The sequence below is a fragment of the Alosa sapidissima genome, chromosome 18 (assembly GCF_018492685.1).
Source record: "Alosa sapidissima isolate fAloSap1 chromosome 18, fAloSap1.pri, whole genome shotgun sequence".
Classification (NCBI taxonomy): domain Eukaryota; kingdom Metazoa; phylum Chordata; class Actinopteri; order Clupeiformes; family Clupeidae; genus Alosa; species Alosa sapidissima.
In genome coordinates, this window is record NC_055974.1 from 3577171 (window position 1) to 3585163 (window position 7993).

General features: G+C 40.4%; 1 protein-coding gene across 1 annotated transcript in view; it reads right to left on the reverse strand.

The window, feature by feature from the left end:
- Positions 1-7993, reverse strand: part of c18h20orf27 (chromosome 18 C20orf27 homolog) — a 33623-nt gene continuing 25630 nt past the window's right edge. The window contains exon 7 of the mRNA XM_042070373.1: positions 1-65. The gene's annotated coding sequence lies outside the window, so the exon portion shown is untranslated. The remainder of the gene's footprint in view (positions 66-7993) is intronic.

Here is a 7993-nt window from a genome sequence, read left to right on the forward strand (position 1 = left end):
GTGTGTGTGTGTGTGTGTGTGTGTGTGTGTGTGTGTGTGTGTGTGTGTGTGTGTGTGTGTGTGTGCGTGTGTGTGCGCGCGCGCGCGCGTGAGCAAATCTCACAACAGATCACAGACAGAACCAGAACCTGCAAACTCTCCTCCCCTGGCCCCAAGGTCAGCATTTCAAGTATTCAGACAAAATGTTCAACACAAGCCTGTGTCAGTCAAACGGGGCTCGGAATAGCATAATATGGGAACTAAGAAACTAAACTCGTTCATTGAACACTGTGAGCAAAGCAATTCATTTTGTACTAGACGTATCCAACAATCAGAGTTCAGAGAATTCTAAAAGATACTAAGATACAGAGAGAAAAGGAGAAGAGAGATAGGTAAGAGAGAGGGGGGGGGGGTGTAAAATGGAACAAATGGCATTGATGGAGAGAAGCAGAGAGGCTCAAACCATAATAAATACATAAAGGAAGACTGTAGTGTACCAAACAATATCCCATCACTGGAGTCACCGTTGGAAAAGGCACAGTTGAGCCTCAGATGTGAGGAGCAGTGATATAGTTCAGATGTAAAGGCTCAAAGGGACTGAACATCATGACACAATTAAAATACAAATGTCAGAATGTATGATTTGTGTTTTTTTTTAGGGTTTCCTAAAGCATGCAGTTTAGGCTTCTACGAGAATTTACTTGCACTGTTGATTTCTACATCAAAACATTTACATTTCTTCATCCAAAAATTGTAAGAAGATGTAGCCTACAGCAGAGCGCTAACCATGTTCCTCGTCTAATTCCTCAAGTCTAATTCTTAGGTATACATGTAGATTTCACAAAATGTCAATTTTTTTCTATACAAATGCATGTGTTCTAAAGCCACACTCATCCTCATATTCTCTACAGGGTTATAAACGTGTGTGCTCTACCTCTCTAAAACACGTCTGCAATAATGGACAACATGTTCTTTGGTGGCATGCAAATGCATGTGTGATTCCACATTGCACAAGTGTACTTGTGCCATTACAGTATGCAGCGGTTATATTAGACACTGCTTTGTAGCATGTCTAGATTAGATTTTCAAAGTCAAAGTCAGTCAAAGTCAAAGCCAAAGTCTGCTTTATTGTCAATTTCTTCACATGCCCAGACATACAAAGAAATCGAAATTACGTTTCTCACTATCCCACGGTGAAGACAAGACATTTTACCAATTAAGTCCACAGACAAACATAACATTCAAGTAAACAATAAATGAGTAAATAAGAAGGCACATACAATGAAGAAATAAGAGCAGCAAAATTGGGTTGAAATTGTGCATAGACAGAAAATATTATTATATATTTTTAGCACAGCGTGTCAGTGTGTTGTACTGTATGTGTCTCTGTGTGCTGTATGTGTGCACCTGTGTACATGTGTGTGTGTGTTCCAGTGTGCATGTGTGTGTGTGTCTGTACATAAGTCTGTATCCGCGCTGCACAAGTACACTTTAGATAGTATGTGGTGGTCATAATACACATTGCTGGGCTGTACGTCTAGATTTGTACAGTGGGTGTCTGTGTACCTGCGTATTTGTGTGTTCATTTGTGTGCGTGTACTGTATGTGCGTGTCTGCATGCTGTGTGTTTGTGTCAGTGCATGTGTGTGTGTGTGTGTGTGCAGTGTTTATGTGTCCATTTGTGAATGTCTGTTTGTTCTGTGTTCGTGCGTCTGTATGCATGTGTGTGTGTCTGTGTGAGTGTGCATATCGTGTGTGTGTGTGTGTGTGTGTACAAACTTGTGTGCACTGCCATTTCGCCTGTGTGTTTGCATGTATGTGTGTGTGTGTTTGCAATGTTTACGTGTGTGCCTGTGTGTGTGTGCAAAGTTGCCTTTGTGCAAGTGTTTATGTCTTTAATGTACAGACTCACATACACACATCCACAATCGCTGATCATAGGGGTCCAAGCAGTTATTGAAATGTGTCAGTTGCAGCACCCCAGATGAACAACATTTTCGAAATTTGCCGTTCATACAGAGACTGTGGCAATGATTCATCTTCACAAATTTCATAAACTTTGAACCTTTACATCTCATTGAAATATGTATCATAATCATCGCACCTGTCAACCCTCCCGTTTTTTCTGGGTTTCTCACGTATTTTAACTTTTTTCCCTGCTGTCTTCCTGTTTCAATATTTTCCCATAAAATATCCCGAATTTTAATACTCTCATTACATTAGCCCTACCAGTAAACAAAGGGTTAGGGTAACCTTAACATTTGACCTGTCAGTCTCTGTACTATTGTCCAGTTACCCCATTGCCCTTCCAGCGAAATATGCTTTTAAAGCATCGTTTTGCTTGCTTGAAGGCGACCTTAGAGTGACATTAGCCTGTTTAAGATAATTGCATATTTGTTGTGAGAGCACATTTTGACGGCAATCTGTAAGTACAGTCACGTTAGAGCTAGCTTCACAGCTCATTTAGTTAGTGCAGCAGTTTTGTAGTCTGAATATTTGCTTTTAGCAAAGGGATAGCAACAGAAAGACGAATGTTGAAATTTCCCAGTGTTTTGGTAGCCTCGTCGTCGTCATACTCAATTCTAGTCAGAATTTGAGTCTGACACTGCTCCATTGGAATGTATGGGGCTTGTTTCAACTGATACAGGGGGGGAAATGCATCTGCACTGAATTACAAACAAAATCAACCGAAGCATGCTCAGATGATGTGATAGATAAGGCACTGTTGCTCATCTGTCCATCATCATATAAAGCCCAATTTGATTGGTCCGAACAGCTCTGGTTCGGGCACAGCTGCTCCGCAATGGAACAAGTCCAGACCGAACTTTCAGGCCTCAAATGCTGTGGGCAGGGCTAAGTTCGGCTGGCATCCAGGTTAGTATTTTGGGTGAGAAATATTCCTTATTTTCAAAGCTCAATGTTGACAGCTACAGTATGCTTGAGACAGTGATATATGTCAATTGTGTATATGTTCTGAATGGAATTTCATGAAATGTGGTGTGCATCTTAAGAATGTCAAATTGCATTAACTTTGAACCTGCAGTCCTGCACATCACAAGATACTGCTACAAAATTCTTTTGGCTGCTGAATCTTCATTGGCAATGGTGGCCATTTTGTTAAGTGAGCCAAATGATGTGTCAACAACAGCAGTTTCAACGAATTGCCAACTAAAAGTTACTGGGGGTGGGGGGACTCTATATGACAAAATCTATACAGGTGGGTCTGAAAATATTAGAATATTGTGGAATAGTTCATTTTTACCCCCTAATTTAGTTCAAAAAGTGGATATATATTCTAGGTTCATTAGATATAAAGTGAAATATGTCAAGCCATTTTTTGTTGTAATCTTGATATACGGCTTTCAGCTCAAACCAAAAATGAGTATCTCAAAATATTAGAATAAGGAGGTTACAATACAGAAATGATGACCTTTTGAAAAGAAATGAACTAATCTGACTATTTTGACTAATCTAAAATAGTTCATTTATACACTCAATACTTGTTCTGGCTGCTATTGCACAAATTACTGCATCAATGTGACGTGGTATGGAGGCAATCAGCCTGTGGCACTGCTGAGTTGTTATGGAAGCCCAGGTTGATTTGATAGCGACCTCAAAATCATCTGTTTGTTGGATCTGGTCTCTCATTTTTCTGCATAAACCATAGATTCTCTATGGGGTTCAGGTCAGACGAGTTTTCTGGCCAATCAAGCACAGTAATACCATGATAAGCAAACCAAAGTTACTAGCAGTTTTGGCACTGTGGGCAGGTGCCGAGTCCTGCTAGAAAAGGAAATCAGGATCTCCATAAAGCTTGTCAGCAGATAGAAGCATGAAGTGCACTAAAGTATCCTGGTAGAAGGCGGCATTAACTCTGGACTTGACAAAACATAGTGGACCAACACCAGCAAATGACATGGCACCCAAAAATCATCACTGACTGTGGAAATATCAAACTGGACTTCTTGGTGTCTTGCCACTCTTCCTCCAGACTCTTGGGATATTGACTGGACCCTGATATCCAAAATGAAATGCAAATTCTGTTTTTATGTGAAAAGAGGAGTTTGGACCACTGAGCAACGGTCCAGTCCTGTCTCTTCTTAGCCCAGGTGAAACGCTCTAACCTTTGCATCATGTCCTCTTATTGATTTATAGGAAGCATGTCAAAGACAGACTTGTTTTGGCTCTAACACATCTTCAGATCAACAGGAGCTTGAGGACTTGAAGTGTGAATGATGATTTGAAGTATGTTAAATGTGTGTACAGGACAGAAAAATGCATGGCGTCAATAAAGAATGCAGCATGGACATGGGAACTCTTGAGACTCCGGGCTGCTCGGCGAGATTCTCTTGAAAAGCTCTAAAAGTTTGCATATTGCTGACAAACAAGAACGACCATGTGTCACATGCACACATCAGTGTTGAGACTAATAACCATAATTCTCCAAGCGTGTAATCTTCTCTTTGACTGAGTGAGACAAATTAAGTGCATCGGTTTAGCACTGACATGCTGCTACTGTGTGAGTGTGTTTTATTCACAACAGAAATTAGCAAGTTCTACTGAAGTGGTTGTCAACACCCTTCAGGGTTACAATGACAGCAATTGTGAAATTCCCGGATTATTCATGTTTTAATTAAAGAGTGCCCATGTGAAGGACGGGAAATAAAGTAGCAGCCTACTCTCGTAATTAACCCAGTAGTAGTGTTGTGTCTCTAAATTGAGAGAGTAGTGTTGTGTCTCTAAATTGAAAGAGTAGTGTTGTGCGGTGGTGTAGCCTACACATGGACAGCGCATGCAGTGGAGTACAACTTGTGGGATGTTCCCTTTTTGTAGCACGATCAAAAAAAAATGTCATCAAGATTTTATCTAGATTTTAACCTCCTCTCTGGAGCAAAAGGTGATTTACCAGACGAAACATTTATATTAGCCTCTGAAAGCTAGTGTATGCAATAACGTCTGTCTGGTCTACTGGAAGTCTTTGTGCATTCACACCTCATAGTCTCTTCAAAAGCCCATGCAGGCCTGGCATCCACTGAATTCCGTATGTATGTAGGCTGATCCGTTTTCCTGAAGAGTATGTCCATACTTTCAGGAAAAAAACCCTTCAAAATTCTTCAAATTGTTTGATTTTGTCTGCTGCAAACCACACAATGTGTAGGACACAACTGAATGCCTGCATAAATACTCTATAGTCTGTGGAATTTTAACAGCCTGTATTCTGGAACTGTACTCCTTACAAACTCAAAAGGGCCATAGCACAATGTCCCTAATCATGAGTTTGGTATGCCAAGTAGGTGTGTTTGCACACTGAAGGTCATCTTGAAATGACTTTTCAATAGTGCAATTTCTTTAAATCAGCTATGTACAGGACGACCATGCAATGCAAACTGCAATGCCGCAATACATTTAAGAAGTGATGGAAAACGTATGATCACTATACTGGCTGGAGGGATAACCGTAAGAATTACACAATGGAAACCTACATTTGGACTCAAGGACACAAGTTTGAACGGGCGACCATCAACTTTATTTGATTTAGAGGGAGAACATTCTCAGAAAGGCAGGGGGGGGGGCATAAAGGCAAAAAACCATGGCAACAAGCCTACACAGGAGGACACAACACAACTTGCATTCAGACAGAGGGTGGGCCAAAACATGAAAAAAAAAGTCCAACTGGATCTTTTGAGAAAATAAAAAAGCTCTAATTTAAAAAAAAAAAAAGAATCTTCAGCTGATTTCTCCCATTTCAATACAGGATCTCAGCGGAAACAACAAAAATGACTAAAAACACCTCAGTACAGACACAGGGACAATATAAAATTTGTATATGTCTACAGCTATGCCGTTTAAAAAGTAAGGCTCGTAACAGTACATTATATGGTGGTCGACTAACCACTCTGGTTGCACTCTGGTCTGGTGGTCAAAGCACTGGACCGTACAGCGAAAGAGAGAAAGAAAAAATAGAACAGTAATAGACATTGACATAAATAGAGAGACAGAGAGGGAAAGAAAAAGAGAGAGAACAGAGATTAAGAGAAATACAAATAGAGTTTGGGAGACAATGACAACAAGAAGTCTGTGTAGTCTGAATAATACTGAATAGAAAATGTACTGCTTGTCATTAGATGACTAGGGCAGGACATGGGGTACGTTACCCATGAGCCTGAGATCAGTTCCTCTGTCTTTACTGATGGCAAATGGATTTAATAGGCTTTAGAGGGAACTGGTCTCAGGTCAGTAAAAGATGATCAGATCAGTGGGCTCAGCAGGTTTGATCGGAGTCAATCAGGGTTTCCATAACTGCATTGCCACAGGGAAAAAACATGGAATTTGGCAGATATAACACTGCACCCCTGGCCTGATTAGTATAAAGATGATTGCAATGCGACCATAAAAACAATAAAGATGGACATAGGCACTTGTGATGATTTACATTTTCCTTCATGTTAAAAAAAAGAGAACAGAAAAACAAAATCTTCAACAGCCCAGTCAAGGAGCTCCCTTTGTGTAGAGCAGAGTGATGCATCCTGGGAAATTGGCCAGCCCTTTTTGGTGATTGTAATTAAAGGATGTGATTGTCTGGTGGTAAGAGTCACTCCTTGGTCTCCCAGGGCCTTAATCACGCAGTGGGCTAACATTTTCTTTTTTTCCTCCCTGGAAGAAGCCTGCTCATGTACAGCAGCAGCTTCCACAGAACTAATGTTTCAAGTGATTATAGACCCTTTCAAGAGAGTTTCATTATCAGCATCATAGTTGGCCCCACAAGACTTCCTTTTTAACATTCCATATGTTATCTTAATGCAGAGGAAGTAGATTGGGAACCAAATAGAATGTTCAAGCATTGTTTTTGTTTGTATTGTTGAAAGGGTCTATACCTGACAATCAGTCCGGCTCAGAGATGGCGCAAGAGGTTTTCTTCTGTGGCCAGAGACTGGAGGAGAGAAAGCAACAGTCCACAGAATGCAACTCGAGCTGAGCCCCTTCAACAGAACCTAAACCTCGTCCAGGTTCTTCAAAAGATGTTAAGCTGGGTTGCATTCTGTGTTGTTGGATATCTTCTATGTGGTGAAGACATCCAGCATACAACTGAACATGGACAGGGCTTAACCCAGTGTGAGTTGTCAATTTCATGCATGTTACAACATGGGAGCAAATCAGTTTAGATTTCCAGTTATGGAAATTATTATCATAATCATGATTGTTCACAATAACATAGGTCAGATATTTTCCTACACAGTGAGAACACTAATCCTAGTAGAGAGCGTTGTCAAAGTCAAAGCGTTGCCATCAGTAACCAACACCATCACAACGACAACCAGTACCAAGCTGCTCCAAATCGCCACAAAAAGATGTGATTCACTCACAGACAAACAAAAACCTGTCAGTATGTCACTTTGGATTGCACTGCTACCAATAATTTTGCAAGCAATACTGACTCTTACTGGTGAAAAAAGAAATTGCAGCTTGAGTTAATTAAGTGGAGTCTGGCGCCCCCTGGTGTGTAGTTGTTTACAATATTAGAGTATTTTTTTCTTAATGCTGAAACACCAACAGTGATTCTTGAAGCACAATTTCTGATACTATTAACAATTGTAGCTAATCCATTCACCAAGTTTGCCAAACTCAAAGCACATTCACTGCTGACAGTACACTCAGTTTGTGCTTCTGAAGCACACTCTTTGCAAAACTGTAAACCCAACTCATTGCTTTTGCACTGTACACATTAGTGTCTTCTATTTACTCTATTTTGCCAATTGTGGTCCCAAATAAAACACTTTTAGATCATGAGTTCCCTCAGCAATCAGATCTTGGGCACTACAAATAAGCCACAGTGGCATTTGGCCTGAATTACAATGTAGGATTTATTTAGTTCTATTATAGAGTAATATTGGACTGAATTTGTAAGAATTAAGAGGGCAGGATGATGAGTAGGTGAAGAACAGAGGAGGAGAAGGACGTGGACCAGGCAATTCTATGGTGATATTACATGTGATGTGGATAAAAACTTAGGGCC